Below are 23580 nucleotides of genomic sequence, written 5' to 3' on the forward strand. Positions count from 1 at the left end.
AATCACTGATCATTTCTTTTATGGTTTGTGCTTTTTGCATCTTATTTGAGAAATATTCCCCTTTCCAGATATCATGAATATATTATGCAAATTTATTTCCAATAGCTTTATTATATTCTTATCCCATTTTGGTGCTTCACCCACCTGTGAATGGTGTAAGATAGAGATCTACATTTACTTTTTTCCACATAGATAATTAGTACTGCATTGTTTAAAAGGCATCCTTTTCCACTGCTGTCCCCGCACTTAATCCAATGTCCATACATGCATGACTCTGTTTCTAGGGTCTCTCTTCTACCTCATTGAGCTGTCTTAAGTATTTCTCACTGCCTCAATGTTACTAGATCTTGATAACTGGTGGAGATATCTGATAACTTGTCATGTTTTACAAACTAACATATTTACCACTCTGTTTGCTTTTTATTCCCTTATACATCTTTAATCTTTCATCTGGAGTCATTTTTATTCTTATTAAACACATCCTTTACAATTCATCTTTAAATACAGCTTGGTAGGTGTAGAACACTCTCAAATTTTTTTTTTTGAATTGAAGATATCTTTACCTTCATTTTACAGGATAACTTCACTCACTGGGTATCTATCTTAAAACATGGAAGATATTCTACTGACTGTAGAAGATGTCTACAGAATCTTCTGTTGCTGCTAAGGGTGAGCTATCAGTCAAGCTGCTGTTTCTTTGGAAGTACTCTGCCAATCCTTTCTCCTATTGTGCTTCAAATTTTCTCTTTGCCTTAGGTATTCTGTATTTTCATTATTATGTGTCAAGATGTGTGCTTCTTGCTTAAATTAAAATTTAATTGAAATAATTGTAGATTCACATGCAGTTGTAAGAAATAATACAGAGAGATCTCGTGTATACTTTCTCTAATTCCCTCCAGTGTTAAAATTTTGTGAAAACTGTGATATATATCACAACCAGGAGATTAACACTTAAACAATTCTCTGATCTTATTCGGATCTCTTGTTTTACTTGTACTTATTTGTGTGTGTGTGTGTGTGTGTGTGTGTCTTATGCAATTTTATATCATATGTAGGTTTGTCTGTCCCTTACCCCAGTTGAGATAAAAATAGTTCCAATCCCACAAGGATCCTTCAAGTTGATTTTTTATGAGCACAGCCATCTTTGTCTGCAGCCTCTTGGGTCTAGAGCAACATACTCTAGAATAATCAATTCCTACCTATGTTATTTTTTATTTTTTCAGTCTATGTTCTGTGTCTCTTAGCATATAATTTGCATTTTCCATCTTTTTGTCCCTTCATACTGAATTCTAGAAAACTTACTCTAACCTATCCTCTAGCTCACTAATTTTCTTTTCAGTTATTTCTAGTCAGTTGTTAAACCTTTCCACCAAGTTCTTAATTTTAGTTATAGTTTTATAGACTGATTTGATTTTTTAAAAATCAGTATCATTTTTTAAATAATTTTCTGTGTCTCAAGCCTGTCATTTTTATATTTTTAGCTTTTAAACATAAGTTGTCTTGTAATATATGTCTTTTAATTTAAATATCTGAATTCTTTATGATCTCTTTCTATGGTCTACTTTTTTCTGCTTGTTTTATTTTATGGTATTTTCTTTTCTGAATTGAATTAATTGAAAAAATTAATTGCAAGAATAATTTGAGGACTCGAAAGACAATTTTTATTTGCTTTTGCTGGGGGCAGGGAACTGCAAAATGTTTTCATCTCAGGCTGCAGGATCAAGCGAGGGTTTCTTTGCTTCTGGCTCACCTTTTCTCTGAGGGTATAGCTCTTTTCAGACTCTGCAGTTGGGTAGGAAATGATTTTTTTTAAATGATTTTTGAAGTCTGTCCTTTTGCCCCAGGAGTGTCCCCAAACCACAGCTCAATTCCACAGCTATTTCTTTGAATAGACAAATACCCTTTAGGCAAAAGTAGCTTTTTATGTTGGTCTTGGTCTGAATTTTAGTTTATCTTAGATTTTGGCCATGTAACTCTTCACTATTTTATTAACTCATATGTGTTTTTAAAAATTTTTTAAATGTTCTATCTGGCTTTTTTAGTTATCATTTCAGGGTGCTGAGGGCCCACTAAATATCTTTCTACACTTTTTAAAAGTTTGAATCATGTAAATGTAGTATCAATTTACAAATTACACACACACACACACACACACACACACACACACACAAAACACATGTTATGGAAGGATTCCAAAGATGCACTTGCGGGAGTAGGAAAATTTGGGAGAATTTTATCACAGCTATCCATGCCATAATACTGTGTAAAATCAGCCACACAACCATGGAGTCTGTGTTTTGTTATTTACTTTTGAGGTTTTAAAAAAAGATGTACAGATTGCCAAAACTCCTTGGCACAAATACAACTAAAACATAGAATGAAGCATGGGGGTGAAGGAGAGCAGACTAATTTTCCATATTAATCACATAAGTTCATTTACTACTGAAAGGTTTTAAGGCAGTTGAATTTAAAATAATATATCAGCTGCATTTTTTGTTTGTTTGGTTTTGTTTTTTAATTTGAAAAGCTGTGCCTTCAAATTAGCCAGAAGGAAGGGTGATAAGTACCGTTACATTCGATTTGTCTTCAGTAGCCTAAATTCTGGGAAAGCCACTAAATGAATCAATGAAGATAAGACAGTAAGAGGGGAATCCTGCACAAGAAAGCTCATGCCTTAATCTACAATTAATTGAGGGCACATCTCTATAAAAAGCAGCAACTACAAAAAGCAATAACTAAGTGCTTCTTAAACGTGCTCCTTGGTCAGCAATCATGCCTTAAGCAAAGAATTACAGATTATAAACTCCTTGAAGTGGGGAACTATTCGGATAACACTAATAAGGAAAGACATAAAGACCCACATAAAATTGAGGAAAAAACCTCCAAGAGTATATACTTGGTATAGATGTTCCTATTTAAAATCCTGTAAAATAAAGCAGCAAGTTAGTAGTTCATAATGTTGACTGAAAACAGTAAGATATTTCACATAAAAAGAACTATAAATTAAGACAAAAGATCATGTGGAATACTTGTAAATCCCATTTAACATTGTCTTTAAGTGCTTCCTACTTAACCTTAGTTAAAGTATCCCCAGACAACAAATTCACTCAAAGATCAGGCCATGTTTTATCTCAACATATTTTGTCCCTCCACTTAGAGCGATCTTAAGAAGGTCAAGAATCATAAAGATTTGTGAGCTATCATTATCCTGCTATTCATCTATTTTTTTTTTCTACCAATAATGGCTTAGTAATGTCAGGTGGGCTCTACACTGAAAAAAGATATTTAAGAAGTTTCACCAGGAGTGACTTATTTACAATCAGATCTACTCTGGGATGTTCTCAGGTAACACTGATGTCTCATAGGAAATCAACTATTAGAAGTTTCTCCAGCTATCGCGTTATGAAAATGAGTTTTCCTCACAGCTCTTATTGAAAATAGCTTTTTTAAAATTATTTTCGTTAAACATTGTGTAGATACAAAAAAGCACAAGTAAAATATGTATAAAGAACAAAAAACAGCAGTGCAGCACTTCAACAAATACATGCTTACCTACACCCTGGTTTCAGAAACCCAGCATTACTATCACTTTATACATCTCCTAAATGCTGTTTTCCAATCTCATCCTGTTTGCCAGTCCCCTCCCTTTTTCTCTCCCCTTCCCTATCTTTCTGTATCATTCCTTTGCTTTTTAAAATTGGTACAAAGTATATTTATACATGCAAACAGCGTATCATTTAATTTTTGCATGGTTTAGTACTTTATATAAATGGAATTATCAAGTGTCTTCTTGAATTTGCCTTTTTTTGTTCCTGAGATTCATCAATGTTGTAATTCACTCATTTTTTTGTTGTTGACTGTTCCCTGAATGAATACTCCACAATTTATTTTTTCAGCCTGCTAGTGGGTTGTTTTCAGTTTTTTGCTGTTAACAAACAATGCTTCTAACAACATTCTCGCACATATTTCCTGGTATCCATGTGCATGTGGTTTTCAGGAATATAGACAAGAGTGGAATTTGTAGGTCATAGGATTGGTGTTATCTTCAGTTCAGTTGGCAAATGTCAAATATTTTTGAAATGTGTTCTCGTTTACACTTCTACCAAAAGCACATAGTGGTCTGGTGGCCTCATACAGTAAGCAAAATATCATGCTCTCATATTTAAAATTTTTTGCTAATGTAGTGGATATTAATTAACATCTCATAATGGTCTTAACCATTTCTCTGATTTTTTTAAAAACTAAGGTGATAGCAGGAACCCTTGTCTCTGTCTTATCTTGAAAAGAGTACTTTCAAAGTTTTATCACTAGGTATACTCTCTGGCTTTTGACAATCCTTTCTATTAGAAAACATTTTTGCTTTCAGTTCTTAGTTTGATAAGCATTTTAACGCAGAGAAATTTAATTTATCAAATGCTTTACCTTCATCCATTCAGACAATTGTACATTTCTCCTTAATTTGCAAATATGGTATGTTATTGAAATTTATTTTCGATTAAGCCACCTTATATTCTTGAATAAACATACATTTGTCTAATGTTAAGATTTGGGAGCACCTGGGTGGTTCATTTGGTTAGGCCATCTGACTCTTGATTTCGGCTCAGGTCATGATCTCATGATTCCCAAAAATTGAGCCCTGGTTAGGCTCTGTGCTGACTGTGGAGCCTGCTTGGGAATTCTCTTTCTGCCCCTCCCTCGCTCACACGTGTGGTGTGCATACTCTCTCTTCTCACTCACTTTCTCTCAAAATAAATAAATAAACTTAAAATAAAACAAAGATTTTAACATCTATGTTCACAAGTTAGTTTGGTCCATAATTTTCTTATACTGTCCTTTCAAATTTTGAAATCAAGGTAAGGAGAGCCACATAAAATGAACTGGGAATATTTCCTTTATTTCTATATTTTAGAATAATTTGTATAGGATTGGAATTAATTCATCTATTAAATGTTTGGTAGAGGTCGTGCCTGGGTGGCTCAATTGGTTAAGCATCTAACTTTTGGTTTCTGCTCAGGTCACGATCTTGTGCTTTCATGAGTTTGAGCCCTGTGTCAGACTCAGCACTGGCAGTGTGAAACCTGCTTGGGATTCTCTCTTTCTCCCTCTCTCTCTGCCCTTCCCTCACTTGCACTGTCGCTGTCTCTCTCAAAATAAATAAATTAACTTTAAAATAAAATAAATGTTTGGTGGAAAATAGGAGTAAGATATTGAGCGTTTTTGAGAACATGCCTGGGAGAAGAGATTTTAACTATTGGTTCCATTTCTTACTAGTGAAAATTTTATTTTTCCCGTTTCTCCTTAAGTGTATTTAACTTATATTTTTCTAAGAATTTGTTCATTTTATCTGACATTAAAAATTTGTTAGCATAGTATTTGAATTTTAACTTTTTATCATTTAAACTACACATAATGCCTAGTTATGCCTCATCTTTATTACTAATAATATTTTTTTCACCTTTTTTTCTTGCTCTTACCAGAGTTTGTCAATTTTGCTATTCATTTCAAATAATCCATTTTCAACTTTGTTGATTATCTCTCTTGTATGTCTGTTTCTTTTCCATTGGTTCTTTATTATTTCCTGCCTTCTGTTTTTGTCTGGTGAATTCAGATTTTGCTAGTCTAATTTCTTATGCCTATTCACTTTGAGATTTTTTGTTTTCTTTTTTTTTTAAGATTTTTTTTTTAATGTTTATTTTTATTTTTGAGAGAGAGACCGAGCACGAGCAGGGCAGGGGCAGAGAGAGAGGGAAACACAGAATCATAAGCAGGCTCCAGGCTCTAAGCTGTCAGCACAGAGCCTGACTTGGGCTTAAACACAACGAACCACGAGATCATGACCTGGGCCAAAGTTGGATGCTTAACCAACTGAACCACCCAGGGACCCTGAGATTTTTTTTTCTAACATATTAACATAAAGCTCTATATTTTTTTTCTAGGAACCACATTAGCTTTATTACATAAGTATGATATGGAGCAGTTTCCCTGGCATTCAGTTCTCAGTACTTTCTTATTTTCATTATGATTTCTTCTTTGACCTACATGTTTTTTAGAAATGTTTAATTTCCAGAACTATGAGTTTTATCTTATTTTTTGTTAATTATTTCTAACTTGATTTCATTGTGGTCAGAAAACATGTTATACATGACACTAGTTATTTAAAGTTTGGTGAGCCTTGCCTTATGGCAACAATATGTGGTTAATTTCATAAAAGTTCTAAGTACCTTTGAACAGAATAAGCATTTTGCGATTGATCCATTAGGTGAGGCTTGTACTTGTGTTATTCAGATCAGTACTCTCATAGATTCAATGTGTCACTAGACAAATATGTTAAAATCTATCAACTCTGATGGTGTGTGTCTTTTCATCCTTTTCATTTCATACACCTATATACAAATATGATATTAAGTAGATCTATACAAATTAAAATTCTTAAATTTGCTAGTAAATTGAAACTTTTCTGTACTTTGCAATTATCTTTTTTATCTCTATTAATGTTGTTGCCCTGAAATATGTTTTGTCTGATATTTACAGTTACAGCATTCTTCTTTTAACTATCATTTTTGTTCCAACCTTCCAAACTGTTCAAACTGTATCCTGAAGTTTTTTAGGTGGGTCTTTTATTTTGTAATAAAGACTAAAAATCGTTGTCTTTTAAATGGATCCTTATTTGCATTTTTATTCTTTTATATACTTGCTAAGAAAATTAGTAAACATAATAAAACAGAAACTGAAATCAGTTCCCTAAACACTGACATTCTAAAACTCATCTAACAAAGCAACAAAGATTTCTGCATTATATAGAATATTTCAAACCTAACTTATCAAGTTATTTAGTGCTTAATGATGTTTCTGAGTATGTTTCATGTAGTATATATTTATTATGTGCAGTATTGAATGCAAATTGCTTTGTTTATTGTTTTATCAAACAATAAAAATTTATTTGTTTATTGTTTTATCAAACAATAAAAAATAGGTACTGTTACATAACTAAACAAAGAAATCCCTTTGTTAAATATGGCATAGATACTATCTAAATTGGATCTAGGTGTTAGTGCCTCTAAGTGCCTGACAGAAGCAAACACAGAAGCTAAACCCTCAGGAAAACAGCATTAGCAAGAGATAAGACATTATCAGGAAAACAACTGACATACATCTGCAAGAGCTATAAAGTCTCTTTCCTGAACATACACAGAACTTAACATTTTTGCTGGTATATGGTATGCAGTTATATCAGAATTGGTTTTCATATCAGATAATAAATTTTTTATGAAGCGTACGCAAGTCATTATTGCGAATACCTAAATACTGAGAGCTCAGAAGTGAAGGATATCTCTATTTGGAATTATTTCTACTCTTCTATTTGTGTGCCTTCTATTTGTCCCACTTTATCTGTTCCTTTTTTGTTTGTTCTACCTTTCTATAATATTGATTGGATGTTTTTTTCTCAATTTTCCATACAGATTTGAAAGTTAAATATTCTATATCTTTTATTTTATTTCCAGGTGCCTACTTATCAAAATCTTAAATTATCATTTCATTCCTTTTAAACAATGATCTTATTAAACTTTTCAATCTAATCATGACCTTCCTGACTTATATGTAATTTTTATTGGATATCAGTGTTCTACCCTGTTTTAAACCCCCCAAAGAAGTATTGTTTTGTGCATTCAGTGTTGTTTATATTTACCCACATATTTGCCATTTTATTTTTCTTTAATCCTTCTTGCCTCTTCCACATGCAATTGGTTTTCTTTTGCTTGGAGTACATCTGTTGAATTTTTTAAAGAGAGTATCTTTTGATACAAACTCTCTCACTTTTCCTCATCTGATAATATTTTTGTCTTTTTTTTCATTCTTCCAAGTTATTTTTGCTACGTGTATAATTCTAGAGTAATAGGTATTTTCTCTCACCACACTAAAATATCCCACTGTCTTCTGGCTTCCATTGTTGTTCCTGAGAAGTCAATTGTCAGCTTAAATATATTTCCTTTCCTTCTGGTAGTTTTTAAGATTTTTCTGTTAGTCTGTGGCATTCTGTACTTTAAGCCAGATACTTGGTTTCATGAATCTGTAATTGATACTTTTCATCAGATCAGAAAATTTCTCATACTTTTTTCTCTTCACATATTGCCTCTACCTCATTCTATCTCCTCTATTCCTAGAACTCCAATTATTTGAATCATGTTAGATTTTTTTCACTTTGTTCTTCCTATCTCTTTTCTGTTATATTTTCTCTTTTACTCACTATGCTGCATTCTGGATAAATACTTCAGATCCATCATCTAGTTCACTAATCTTTTCATGAAGTATTTAGTTTTTCATTAAACATAACTACTGTTTTTATTTCAATTTTTTTTTCATTTCTGAAAGTTCTCTTTTTTTCAAGTCTACTTGTTTAATGTTATAGCACTTTATATTTTAATCTTTTCTTTTTTAAAGCAAGGATTTTAAAAATGCTAAATAGCCATTTTATTATCTGTCTGATGGATCCAATATCTAAAAGTTTTGCTAGTTGTTTCACTTGTTTTTTTTTTTACTCTGGTGGCCATTCACATTGTACTGTTTCCTCGTGTATCACTGTTCCTTGTGATTTTGACAGTGAGCTCTCATTCTTTGGAATGTCATTTGTAGTATTCCCTTGAAACCTCACTTGATAGTGGATAGCATTTTTGTTTCTTCCAAGTTCCTGAGGAAACTAAAACCTAAAACATCTTTGAACTAATGAATTACTAGTAGCCTTTTTGAACTACCTAGATGATACGACTTTAGTTTGCAAATGCTCTTGTACTGATTTGTTAAAATTATTGGGAAAGCCTCTTTTCCCCCAAACCCATTGTCAAGTTTTAAGACAGTTAATTTTTCTATTTTCTTCCAGTTAGCCCTTTAATTGGAGATTTAGCCCATCGAGATTCTATGCTGGGAGAATCACCTATTAAACCTCTTACCTTGAGTAGTTTTGCCTCCTGCCAGTATATGTCTTCAACACCAACAGCCTGTGAAAATTGAATTTCAAGTTCACTTGAATTTGGCAAATATTTCTTACGGTAGGAACTCAGAATTCTCATTTTCATTAGTTTTTGGCTTGTAAGGGAGGCTGGATCCACAATGCCAGAAACAGAATACCAATAATGTGTTTCTTTTTAACTTCAGGGTGGTGGTGGTGGTGGTGGTGGTGTGGTGTGTGTGTGTGTGTGTGTGTGTGTGTGTGTATGTAAAAATATCTGCTTTCTAATATTGATCAGTGAAAAGTCAATAACTATCTGAATTACATATAATGCGCATGTCTGAGGATAATACCAAAATTCTTGTGTTTCTTTAACTAACATTTTTTATCACCTGCTGTTGTCAATTTATGTTGTTTCAGTTTACCTTGCATTTGAATCCATGACAACCCCTCAAGAATATGTTCTACACAGAGTCTGTGGCCCCCGACAACACCACATAGTGAGTTTTCCTTCTGGAAAGGTGATGATATAAAAATTCAGTTTCTTGTAACCTCTCTCAGAAAACAAAGAACATATCATGTCATCAAACTCCCTGATAAATCTTTCCTTTTGTTTGTTGTTTATTTATCTTTGAAATTACATTTGCTTGTAATTTATGTTTCTATAAAATAATAGAGACATACAAGCATCTCAGTGTCCCAAATGAGGTAAGAAATTTGTGTTTGGAGTTCTTGTATAAGTTAGATAATGAATCAACCTATATTGTTATTTAAAGGATCTATATTCTAATGCAGTCAAGAGAGAATGTCACAAAGAGCCCTCAAACTGGCCATTTATTTGTTCCCTGACTCTTTTACTACCTCTTTCATGTTGGTCCTATGGTACAGACAGGAAGATGTCAATTTTTAGATATAAATAATTCTGATATTGCTTTAACCTTCTAGAATACTGCCGAGATAGCCATACTTTCTTGACATTCCCTGGTATTGTATACATTGAAAGATTTTATTTTAAATGGAAAATATTTTTCTTAAGAATAACTAGCACCATTTCTCCAGGCATAGACTAAAACCTAAAATTCTAAATATAGAAGCAAATGGTATACAATGAATGGCAGCAAAACTCCCCACCTCAATATCTTCAAAGACTGGCTTTAAAAGTATGTCCAAAGCATGATTTCTCAACCTTGGCATTTTGGGTAGGATAACTCTGTTGAGGGTGTCTGTGCATCTCATTTTTGCTGATTCAAGGGCTTTATGGTAACCATAGGCCTTCCTGTCTTGATAAATGTCATCAGGGTATTCCTAACTTCATTTTAAGAAATAGCATGGGCTATTTCAGGGAGATCAAGGAAGTTTCTGTTACTCCAAATATTCCAATATGTCTAATACATCCCAGAGAATCCTTGTAAAATGCATTCCTTTAAGAATTCAGTCCAAGGACTCACAATCTGGGATTCATAAACTTCAGGTTTTATAAATTGTTTCAGAGTGTCTGTGAACCCTAGAAGTTGTATGTAAAATTATGCATATGCTTTTCAGACTTTTTCTAAGGCTTTCACCAAATTCTCAAACCTCTGACATCCAGAAGAACTTTAGAATGATAAATTCACAGGTACTCTAGGGTGATGAATTCAACACCTATCACCAAACATCTAAAATATCACATATATTTTAGAGTCAAAAATTAAAAACTCATTAGTGCTTGAATATTGCTGTTAGAAGTATAATAATATCTGAAGATATATATGTTAAGGTTTCTTTTGTTTAATTGTATCTAGTAACTTGTAATAAAGTATTATTAAACAACAAATGAATGCATGGCCTGGTATATTACCAGGTATGGTTGCTTTCATTTGTTTCACAAATAGTTCACCTGAAAGCTATCATCTGCAACATTTCTTAAAATTTTACTTCTGGGTTATTTCAAGGTTTACCCATAAAAGCCATATTTTGTTTACAAGTTCATATTTATTTTTTTAAAAATTTGACCTCAGATAATAGAACAAACGTGTCTGACATATTTAAATTAGCATAATGCTCATTAAGTTCATCCATTTCATCACACATGACTCAATTTCATCCATATTGTCACAAATGACAAATTTTATTTTTTATGGCTGAAAAATATCCATATATTCCATATATATATATATATATATATATATATATATACACACACACACATATATATGTATTCTCTCTCTATATATATATCCATATATTCCATATATATATACTAGCTGTGCAGAAGCTTTTTAGTATGATGTCATCCCACTTATTTATTTTGTTGTTTTTGCTTTTGGTGTCAGATTAAAAAAATCATCATCAACACCTATATCAAGAAGAGTACCACCTATTTTTTTCTAGGAGTTTCATGGTTTGAAATTTTACATAAAAAATTTTAATCCATTTTGAGTTAAGTTTTGTGGATGGTGTAAGGTGGTAGTTGACTTTCATTTTTTTTTTAATGAAGTAGTTTTCATTCTTTTGCATGTTGCTGTCCAGTTTTCCCAACATCATTTATTGAAATGACTGTCCTTTCCTCATTGTGTATTCTTGGCTTCTTTGTCATAAAGTAATTGGCCATACATGTGTGGGTTTCTTTCTTGTATTCTTTCCTGTATTCTGTTCCATTGATCTGTGTGTCTGTTTTTATGGAAAAACTACACTGTTTTAATTACTATACCTTTGAAAAATATTTTGAGATCAAGGAGTGTGATGCTCCAGCTTTGTTGTTCTTTCTCACAATTGCTTTGGCTATTTATAGTTTTCTGTGGTTCCATACAAATTTTAGGATTATTTATTCTATTTCTTTGCAAAATATCATTGGAATTTTGATAGGGATTGCATTGGACCTATAGATTGTTTAAAGTAGTATGGGCATTTTAACAATGTTGATTTTCCAATCCATGAGCATAGAATATTTTTCTGTTTATTTGTGTCTTCCTCAATTTCTTTGATTAATGTCTTTGTCATTTTCAATATACAGGTCTTTTGTCTCCTTGGTTAAATTTATTTTTAGGTATTTTATTCTTTTTAATTATAAATGGGATTTTTTTCTTTATTCTTTCTGATAGTTTATCGGTGTATAAAAAACAACATATTTTTGCATATTGATTTTGTATCCTGCAACTTAACTGAATTTTATTAGTTCTAACAGAACTAATGGAGTCTTTGGGGTTTTCTCTAATATCATGTCATCTGCAAATAGAGTTTTTCTTATTGCAAATAAGTAAAGTTTTACTTTTCAATCTGGATGCTTTTTATTTATTTTTGTTGCCACATCAATGCTATGTTGAATAAAAGTGGTGAGAGTGGACATCCTTGTCTTGTTCCTGATGTTATAGGAAAGACTTTCACCTTTTCACAGTTGAGTAGGATGTAAACTGTGGGTTCATCATATATGGCCTTTATTATGTTGAGGAACATTTCCTCTATACCCACTTTTTTGAGAGTTTTTATCATAAATGGATGTTGAATTTTGTCAAATGATTGTTCTGCATCTATTGAGTTGACCATATGATTTTTGTCCTTTTGGCCTTCATTTTGTTAATGTGGTACAGTAAACTTGGTTTGTGAGCATAATTCATTCCAGAAACATGCTTGTAATCCAAAGCACTTTTATATCTAAGTGAATTTTCCCATAAGAAATAATGGAAACTCAGATGATTCATTCCACAACACAAAAATATTCATATAAAAATGATTATAATTCCTAATATAAGACACAATAATAAAATACAAAATATAAAGAAAAATAAACAAATTAACCTGCACTTATCTTTGAAAACCTTCGTGGCTGGTGTGAGGGAGACAAGAGAGAGGAAGGTTATTGTGTAAGATGACTTCCACTATCACTAATGGAATCACTGCTATCTATTGGCTCATTGGAATCTTTTCCTGCATGGGGACCATTGTATAGGCTCACACAGATGTTGACTACAGTGCAGTATTAAAAAAAGTCTTGTCATATACTGCATTTAATGTAACTAGCAATAAGGCAGCAGAGGAAAGGGTCTATATCTGCAAGCAGTCTGACCTAGAGTGAAGCAAAGCATTCTTAAGTTTACTCTTGCATGGAAAAGCAAAAGACTGTCCATAATTGCTTTGAAGTGACAAAAAAAATACACTAGTGCCAGCTGTGGTCACCTTCCAAGGTACTGAAAAGTCACTGATTTCTGCCAAGGACCACGGCCTGAGACTGAGCATCAGAGCATGGGAGACAATCACCCACACTCCCGCAGCGAGCAAGAGAGAAAAGACTCCTTGGTTCAGTTGTGATCATGTGACATTTGGCATCATGTGCTACTCATATTGCAAGACATCATTTGTCTATCAGTTAAAATTTATTAGAAATGTTTGCTTGTATTGCAGAACACTCACAGAACAAGTAAGTTACTTGCAGTCCAAGGTTTTACTGTATATCACATTGGTTGATTTGCAGATGTTGAACCATCTTTGCATCCCTGGAATAAATAACACTTGATTGTGGTATATGATCCTTTTAACATATTGCTGAATTTGGCTTGCTAATAGTTTGTTGAGAATTTTTTTCATCTTTGTTCATTGGGGATATTAACAAAGCCTATTTTTTCTTGTGGCATCCTTGTCTAGTTTTGGTATCAGGGTAATGCTGGACTTGTAAAATGAGTTTAGTAGAGTTCCCTTCTCTTGTATTTTTTGGAAGAGTGTGAGAAGAATTGGTATTAATTCTTCTTTGAATGTTGACTAGAATTTACCAGTGAAGGAATCTGGTCCTGGACTTTTGTTTATTGGGGAAGTTTTTGATTATTGATTCAATCGCTGTAGTAGTACTGAGTCTGTTCAGATTTTCTTTTTCATCATGATTCAGTCTTTATAGATTGTATGTTTCTAGGAATTTATTCATATTTTTTTAGGTTGTCCAATTTGTTGGCATATAATTATTCATAGTAGTCTATTATGATCCTTTGTATTTCTGTGGTGGCAGTTGTAACATCTCCTCTTTCATTTCTGATTGTATTTATTTGAGTCCTCTCTTTTTTTGTTGCTGAGTCTAGCTAAAGGCTTGTCAACTTCATCTTTTCAAAGAACTGGCTCTTAGTTTCATTATCTTCTCTATTGTCTGTTTAGTCTCTACTTGATTATTTCTACCTTGTTCTTTGTTATTTCCTTCCTTCTACCAACTTTGGGCTTTGTTTGTTCTTTTTCTAGTTCTTTGAGGTGTGAAGTTAGGTTGTTTGAGACTTTTCTTGTTCTTGAGGTAGGTATTTATCACTATGAACTTCCCTGTTAGAACTGCTTTTGCTGCATCCCATAAATTTTGATACATTTCCATTTTCATTTGTCTCAAGGTATTTTTATATTTCTTTTATTTCTTCTTTGATTGTTTATTCAGTAGCACGTTGTTTAATCTCTACATATTTGCAAATTTTCCAGTTTTCTTTGTGTCAGTGATTTATACTTTCATACCATTGTGGTTGGAAAAGATGCTTGATATTATTTCAGTTCTCTCAAATTTATTAAGACTTGTTTTGTGGCCTAACATATGATATATCCTGGAAAATGTTGAATGTTAACTTGAGAAGAATGTTTATTCTGTTGCTTTTGAATGGAATGTTCTGTATCTATTAAGTCTATCTGTTGTTTAGAGCCAATGTTTTTGTATTGATTTTCTGTCTGGATGATCTATCCATTAATATATGTAAATTATTAAAATACCCTGCTATTATTGTATTGCTGTATATTTCTCCCTTTGGGACTGTTAATGTTTCCTTTATATATTTAAGTGTTCTTATGTTAGATGCATAAATATTTACAAAATTATGTCTTGTTGGAATGACTGACCCCTTTATCATTTTGTAATGCCCATATTTGTGTCTCATTGTGGTCTTTGTTTTAAAGTCTATTGTGTCTGATATAACTACTCCAGCTTTCTTGTGGTTTCTTTTTGCATGGAATATCCTTCTCTGTCCCTTCACTTAAAGGGACTTATGTTCCCTTACATCTTTTTTTTTTTTTTTTTTTAATTAATTTTTTTTGGGACAGAGAGAGACAGAGCATGAACGGGGGAGGGGCAGAGAGAGAGGGAGACACAGAATCGGAAACAGGCTCCAGGCTCTGAGCCATCAGCCCAGAGCCTGACACGGGGCTCGAACTCACGGACCGCGAGATCGTGACCTGGCTGAAGTCGGACGCTTAACCGACTGCGCCACCCAGGCGCCCCATGTTCCCTTACATCTAAAGTGAGTCAGTTGTAGGCAACAAATAGATGGGTCTGGTTATTTTATCCCATTCAGCCATTTTGTATCTTTGAATTGGAGAATTTAGTCCATTTACATTTAAATGTATTTATTGCCATTTTGTTAATTGTTTACTGGCTGTTTTTGTAGTTCTTCTCTATTCTTATTTGGTGCTCTTGTTTTGTGGTTTGATGACTTTCTTTACTAGTACACTTATATTCCTTTCTGTTTATCTTTTGTGTGTTTACTATAGGTTTTCACTTTGTGGTTACCATAAGTCTTACATATAAAACTTATAATAACCTACTTTAAGTTGATAACTATTTAAGTTTGATCCCATTCTAAAGCTTAATATTTTTATTTTCCATCCCTCATGTTTTATGTTTTTGATGTCACATTTCACATTTTTTAAAAGTTTATTTATTTTTGAGAGAGAAAGTGGGGGGTGGGAATAAGTGGGGGAGGGGGAGAGAGAGAGAGGGGACAGAGAATCCTAAACAAGCTCCATGTTGTCAGCGCAGAGCCCAATGTGGGGTTCAAACTCACAAATTGCGGGGCTCGTACTCACGAGCTGTAAGATCATGACCTGAGCTAAAATCAAGACTCAGATGCTTAACCGACTGAGCCACCCAGGCGCTCCACATTTTACATCTTTTTATCTTGTGTATCCCTTAACTAATTCTTGTAATCATAGTTACTTTTACTATTTTTGCCTTTTAACCTTTATAGTAGCCTTATAATTGATTAATCCACTAACTTTAGTATATATTTATCTTTCTAATGAGACTTATTCTTTCATATGTTTTCTTGTTACTAATTAGCACCCTGTCTTTGCAGCTTCAAGGAGTTCCTTTAACATTTCTTGTAAGGCTATTTAGTGGTAATGAACTAACTCCTTTAGTTTTTGCTTGTCAGGAAAGCCTTTTCTCTCTCCTTTTTGAATGTTAATTTTGAATGATAATTTTACATGGTAGACTACTCTTGGTTGGAATCTTTTTTCTTTTAGCACTTTGAATATATCATGCCACTCCCTTCTGGCATGCAAAGTTTCTGCTGAAAAATCAGGAAACAGTCTTATGGAGGTTGCCTTGAACATCACAAGTTCATATGTCTATAATTTTTAAGTACTAAATTTCAGTTAAATGTTAAAAATTATAGAAGCTAATATTTCAGAAAATTAATCAGCTATTATTTTTAAATCGCAGCCTAAATAAAAAATTGAACCTAAAGTAAATCTTGGTATGCATGAATGTTGGTTAGTAGTAATAGTAGTTAGTATCTATTGAACACTAATTGTGTGTCAGATCTATGCTAAGGCCTTTACATAACTATTTCATTTAATCTTCACAAAAGCCAGTGATACAGACATTATTATCCCTACTTTATTTTTTTAATGTTTATTTATTTTCAGAGAGAGAGAGAGAGAGAGAGAGAGAGAGAGAGAGAATGAGTGGGGCAGGGGCAGAGAGAGAGGAAGAAAGAGAATCCCAAACAGAGTCCACAGTGTCAGTGCAGAGCCCAACCCGGGCTCCATCTCAAGGACTGTGAGGTCATGACCTGAGCCAAAACCAAGAGTCAAATGCTTAACCTACTGAGCCATCCAGGCACCCCCTCATTATCCCTACTTTAAACATGAAAGAAATGAAGACAGAGAAATTCAGTAACTCAACCAAGAACCAGGATCCCACAACCTAGAAGTTTTTTCTGACTCTAAATCCTGAGCAGTTTAAAAGCAATTTATTAGTAATTATTGTTCCATGTTTGATTCTCACCACCCAAAATAATACTGGGTCTTGTTGCCCCCCGTTTCTTCCTCATTTTTAATCTTCCTATTCACATGGTAAAGTCTCTTCTTTCTTAAAACAATTTTCAACTTCGTACCTCTTTTTCTCAACATGCTTCAGTCTCACATACAAAATAAGATGCAAAAATAAAAACAAGGCAACTTGGTTGCAATCCCACTTTCTGTTTTTCAAGATACCTGCCTCTCACACAAACTAACTCTTTACTTTAAAGATTTCTACACAAGACCCAACGTTTCTTTGTACCATTTTGATACTAAACCTTTCCATGATCCAGAGCATCCCTGCCACAGAGCTACAGACCTCAAGATGACCATAACCTCAAGCCAATGAGCTCTGGCTTTCACTGGCCTTCTCCTTTTGCCCCAAGTGGGCCATGAGTCTTACCATTTGTAGCCATGACTCAAAAAAGTAGGAAGTACTACTGTCAGTAGCCAAGCAAACAGGACTAGTCTCTAAAGTCATTGGTTTTCAAAGATAATTTTAACAGTTTTTTTAATATAATGCTATTCAGAAGCCTCATAATAACAAATCCCCAGTTAAAATTCCAGGAACTTGGATGCCCCTCTCTTGTCAATTACTGACCTGTCTGAAGGACTCCAGGTGTTCCCCTATAGCTCTGAGCAGCAGTGTTTGAAAACTGTGTTGAATATTTAAGAGATATCAGCCTTTTAAATATACATAACTATATAACTATATATATATATATATATACATATAGTGATATATAACTATAACTGTAACTAAATATATAGGTAGATTCTCTTAGATGATCTGGTCAGTTCCTCAGCCTTTCCTTATAAATAAAATCAAACAAAAATATATTGTTTATCCAACATGCTTCTTCCTTCCAAGTAAATATATATATATATATATATGTATATATATATGTATATATATATATGTATACATATATATATATGTATATACACATATATTCCATATATATGTGTATATGTGACTTAGTGCTTTACTCCTCTACCCTCCTCCTTACAGTCACACCAGCAAAAGCACCCTGGGCTCCAGCAGAACCCAACTTCTTGTCATTCTCAAAGCACAATCAGCTCTCTAGACTTCACATTTTCTCGAATGTTCTCTCTCTGAATACCCTGCCTTCATGTCTTCTTAAAAGTCCAGTTACTCCTCAAGACTTGGCTCAGCAATTGCATTCTTCAGGAATCCCTGTGTAGCTTCCCATAACATCCTTTGCAAAACTCTGTGAACTTGTCACTTATCCTTCTCCCCAACTAGCCCAGGAACATCATAAGATTCAGGATTGTTTTTCATTTCTGTACCCATTCCAGCTAGCACAGCACCTGAAATTAATAATTGCTTGTTGAAAAAATAAGTAAGTTTTGGGAAGTTCATAAAGGATGCCTTCTTAATTCCTCTTTGAAAAAGTTTTGATAAAATGTGAGTACCACTAGGGGGCACAGAATTATAACACAATTTTCCAGTACACTAGCTCAAAGACGTTTTCCTTCTGTATCAGTCTCTTAACACAGTTTCTAAATATATGGATCTTTAAAAGATCGAATAGCTATATTCAAATTACCTTCAGAAAGAAGAACTAAAGTAGCTGGCAGAAAGAAAAAGTATTGCTGCCATACCAGCGTGTCAGAAAAAAAAATGAAATTAGGCACTTGTATCACTCTGCCAAATACAACGAAGAGTTTTATGAATAAAAATGAAGGTAGTATTAGGAAAAAAGTCACAATGTAAATACAATCTCAAGAAATTGATACTACAAGATTTGGGACTGTTTTAAAATTTTCAGTAGAAAAAAGTATCTATGAAAGAAAGCCCTTCCTTCTTCAGGAAAAGTGAACAGGAATATTGAGGCTATATCTGTGTTTAGAGTGAAACCCCAAATTACTTTAAAACAACTAACAGAAACTTCCCAATCCTTTTCTTTTGGAAAGAGAAACTGTCAACATTATTAATACATATTAGTGGGCTAAGCTTCTTATTTCAAAAGTTTGGTATTAGTTTCATAGTTAAAAATCTAGGTTTTTGTTTTCCTTTCAGTGGGTTTTATTTTGTTTTGTATTAAATACCCATAAGTTTGAATGCTGGCTCAACAAGTATTTGTTTTGAAAAATTATTAACTTGTCCACACCTCAGTTTCTTCCCCTATAAATTGGGTATGATTGCAGTGCCTACTTGTGAGGCCATTGTCAGAATCAAATCAAATAATTCTTGCAAATCACAGTGCATAAAAACACGTGCTAAATATTATTGTTTTCTTTGACAATGGTTTTTAGCACATTATTTTAGTAATTCCTAGGAAAATAAGTTTTTATTAGTTGTTATAATAAAATGGATTTTTTTTTTCAGCCTCTCCTACTCTTTGTCTGCTCCCCTACCAGCCTCTCTTCATACCCATATACACTCCATCTACACCCTTTTTGCATCCCTGGGGCAGAGGCTTTTCTGAAAGGGCCATGCCTCATCCATTGTGTGGGGAAGAGCTGGGATCCCTACTGTGTTAAAAGCTTCATATATTCTGGCTAGGCCCAGAAGATCTCTGATATTACCCTGGGTTCTCTGATTAATTTCTGTTTGTTGGAGAAACATTTTGAGTAGCTTTTAACATTATATCTCTTACAGATAAGAATTCTTGATTGACTAAAAATGGTGCTGTGGTACACAATACCCATATACTTAAAATATTAAGAAAAGGTAAATATGTTAACCAATGGTTATAATAAGATACCTAACAAATGCAATTATAGTTGCTATGCTTGTTGGTTTGATTATGATCTGATAGGAGGGAAATAAAAGCTAAGGAAAATGATGGTATAGCTTAAAGGGCATTCTATTCAAGAGTTACGAGATTTCACTTCTACCTCTAGGACTATAAGACAAATAGCTAAGCCTTGAGCAAGTCACTGAACAGCAGCCAAACAATGGATTTCCATTTCATCGGTAAATTTCCTTTTTGCTCTAAGGTTTGAGAATTCTTCTTACCATTATTACTGTTCTGGTTGACCCAGGAATCTCACATGGATCAAAGTGCATCCACCTCACTAAAAAGTGGCATTTATATCACTCACTAGTTTATATGAACCATGAACATGACTTGATGGGAAGATAGGTTGAGGGGGTAGGGCTGGGGCAAATGGGAAGATGGAAAGCCATAAAGAAAAAGAAAAGGGGGAGAGTAATGGGATCACCGACATTTTGTGAAACCAGCTCAGATCTAGCTGTTCTTCCCGAAAAGTCTTAACCTGGGCATCTCCTGGCTCTTGAATGGCATTTTCAATACTATTATTTAAGAGTACCCTTCAGAAGAAAAATATAATGGGATAGAAAACACACTGAAATAAAATATTTCTAGTAACTATTTTCAGTTGAAACCATCTCCATGTAGACTTCAGAGAACACAAGTTTCCAAGGTCACAAATTTCAGGCAGTCATCTTACAATCTGTGGAGAATGAATGGTTAAAAGCAAACCTATCTCAAAGAATGGGGAAGGCTAATCAACTCACACTTTACATTAGTAATAAACATTTGCCTTTGGAAAAAAAGTGGTTGTCTTTTGCCTTTTATATCTCTCTATAATGCCCTAATATAATTGTTATGCACAGAATACACCCTATAATGTTTTTACTCCGCACAATATGTATTCCATCCTCTCTTCTGATATCTGGATTTTAATAGTTCAGGAAAATAAAAGGTAGTTTCCTAGCAACATTTGTACTCAAACACAACAACAGAGAAAGCTTCATGACAATACTTTGTTTTCCCCACAATTAATTCCTGCCTTTTGAGGTAAGTTAGCAGGTAGTAAAGAAAGCAAGGGACACACAAAGAGAATCTGGTATTAGAGGCCATGCAGCCTCACCTGGCTTTTCCTTCTCAGGTATGCAAGGGCTGAATGAGTAGGGCGTGCAGCTAAATGCCTCTTTCTGAAAGGTAGTTGACAGACACATTGAAATAAAACCATGTGCTCTTCTGTACGTACTCAGTTGGAGATAAGGACTGTTTGATGGGATACTGTACTGGGAAGTGAGATTTCTGAGTTCCTAGCAACCCTATGCTATGAACGCTTGGGCAGGTCTCCTTACCTAAGCTAGCCCTCTAACTGGAGGTTACCCTAAAAGATCTCAAAGGTCGAAACCAGTAAGAAGCCGCCTCTAAGCAGCTACTGATTACCAGATCTGATTTTTTTAAGTTTCATGGCATTTACTTAACATCATGGTTTTACTGATACTGCTGCCCCGCCAGGAAAATATCACTGGGAAACTAAGCAGCAGGTGCTCTTCCAGAGAACCGTGTCGGTACCGGTTCTGCCTTCCCAAAACTTCCTGCCTGCACGCTGGGCCCAGCTACATTAAGTGAGATGGAAGTCACCTGACCTGCTCAGAGGTGGTGGTCAAAGTTTGCAAGAAGGGAAAACCGCTTGGTTAAGAAGAAATGGTATTTGTTTACTTGCCTGCAGAATAGCCAAGATTTTCAAGTTTAAAGCGTGCACACGAATCATTTTGACTCTAGATCTTTCGCCCTGAAAGTCCAAGCACAGAAACTCCGCTGGGAGTCTAAATATAGCAACAGCAAACTCCCCCCACCCTCAGCTGGGGTCTCGTGCTGTTCTAGGATTGGAGAGCTTGCTCCAAGGCGCTCTCCGCATGTGCCTCGAATAGCAGGGCACAGAGCAATCTCTCGCACCTCCACAGTGCGTGGGTGTGAAGTGTATTAGGGGAAAGAGACAGTGACTCTGGGTACTGGTGGTTGCCTCACAGTCACGTGGCACCGCGGCCAGCTGCATCTAGCTGCTCCAGCTCTGAGCTAGTGATCGCCAAGAGAGGCTTGGGGGAAAAGGAGGGAGGGAAGCAGGGTCCAGCGGGTGACCAGGAGCCAGCGAGAGGGCTTCACGCAAGCAACAGTGTAACAATGCAAAGTAAAAGAAAGTAAAAGTAAAGCATTGAAATGCAGCTACTGCCAGAAGCAGAAAGGAGCTGCCGCGGGCGTGGGTGTGTGTACAGGAGGGAGTTGAGAGAGTCTGTATCCCCGAGGGGCGGAGACAGCAGAAATAAGACTTTTGCTTTAGTATTGCCTCGGCTTCAGGCTTCTAGAAGGAAAAGGCAGACGGAATCAGTACCTTGAGATCATCTGCTCTGGTGGAACCTTAGTTCTTTCTTCAGTCTAACGTGGTGGTTGTTTTCTTTCGTAATTTTGTGGGGGTGGGGGGTGAGAATCCACTCTTTCGGTAGAAGGTCCAAGCCTGGCTTCCTTTCAGTTTCCCCACGCTGACTGTGAGGTTTAACTGCTAATGCTTTATAATGCGATGTTGCTGAAGGCCAGAGGCCGAAGCCAGTGGCACCGTGGCCTCCCTCCTCGCCTAGGGCGCGCACGCTTTGGGTCCCCAGAGTATCAGAGGTGGTGGGAGACTCAGCCAGCACTAAGTCGCCACATGTCTCTCACCGTGTAAGTTACAGCCTACAGGGGTGGGGGAAGGACCCCAAGAAGCCGGTGTCCTGGGCTCTCTTCCCTCCAGGATTTTTCTCCCAGACTCTGGGGCCGCCGCTGCCACTGCGGAGACTTAACAGTTTTGTGACTTTTTTCGGACTTAAATGGAGATTTCTTGACGAAGGGAACCCAGTTCGCTCTCCCGTGCTTTCGCGCCGCTGTCAGGCGAAGCCCAGGGGCAACTCCTTAACCGCGGAGGAACCACTCAGTAGTTTTTATGCCCTCCCTACACTCCACCCCCCGGGCTGGGAAGGATGTCCAGTTACTCGAGGGCTTGCTGCCTGATGCTGGGATGGAAAGTCACAGCCCGAAAGCTGGAGTGAGCCGCGGGGAGATGCCCGCTGCCCGCCTCTCCGCCTTGGGAGTCGTGTCCTGCCGGTCTGCACACTGAACTGGCAGGGACCCTCCAGCTGTGCGGGGACCCGAGCGCCACTTCCCGGAGCGTCGCCCCACGCGCTCAGGTACTGGCTGGTACCTGAAGGGCAGGTCAGGGCCGTTCCACACACACACACCCCTTGCGGAAAGGATAGCAGGACCTGGCCCGGCATCTTAGCGGCGGGAGTCAGCAGAGACCTGCATCTCCAGTTTCTCTTCAGGGCACGAGGCCGACTTACCTTCCGGACAGCTCCAAAGCCCCTGAGAGAACTCAACCAAACTCGCGCCTCCGAGAGGGGCTTTCGAGCCAGGGGAGGGGGCGGACGCAGTCTGGGCGTGGGGAATCTAGTGAGAGAGGAAAGGGGGGAGCCTGGGACTGGTTGTGCGCTGGGAGCGCGCGTGGGAGCGTCCCGCACTCCGCGGGTCCGGCCCTGGGGCACTTGGGAAGGAAGGGGCTCTAGCTGCGGTAATAAGAGGAAGCAAGGGAAACCCTCTCAAAGTGACGTCCCAAACAGGTCCTGATTTCGAATTCGAAGCTAAAGACTGCTAGAAATTGGGCCTCCTTCGCACACCCCTCTCCGCCCCCACCCCAAAGCCCCGGCGGTTTGCTGGCTGCTTGCTTCCCCGCCCCTAGCTCGGAGGTCGCGGGCCGGCGGGCGCTCCGTCGGCCGCGGCTTCCTCCTCGAAACCCGCCCGCGCGCATGAGGCCACTGCCCCCGCCACAGGCGCTGGCGCCCCCCTCGCGGTGCCCGTGGTGATGCC

General features: G+C 36.2%; 1 long non-coding RNA gene across 1 annotated transcript; it reads left to right on the plus strand.

The window, feature by feature from the left end:
* Window positions 1–602: 602 nt before the first annotated feature.
* On the plus strand, window positions 603–9441 carry LOC122238403. The gene is made up of 3 exons (XR_006217318.1): window positions 603–669; window positions 8876–9044; window positions 9365–9441. It is a non-coding gene; the product is annotated as an uncharacterized LOC122238403 (long non-coding RNA).
* Window positions 9442–23580: the final 14139 nt, after the last annotated feature.

Source organism: Panthera tigris, chromosome B2 (assembly GCF_018350195.1).
Source record: "Panthera tigris isolate Pti1 chromosome B2, P.tigris_Pti1_mat1.1, whole genome shotgun sequence".
Taxonomy (NCBI): domain Eukaryota; kingdom Metazoa; phylum Chordata; class Mammalia; order Carnivora; family Felidae; genus Panthera; species Panthera tigris.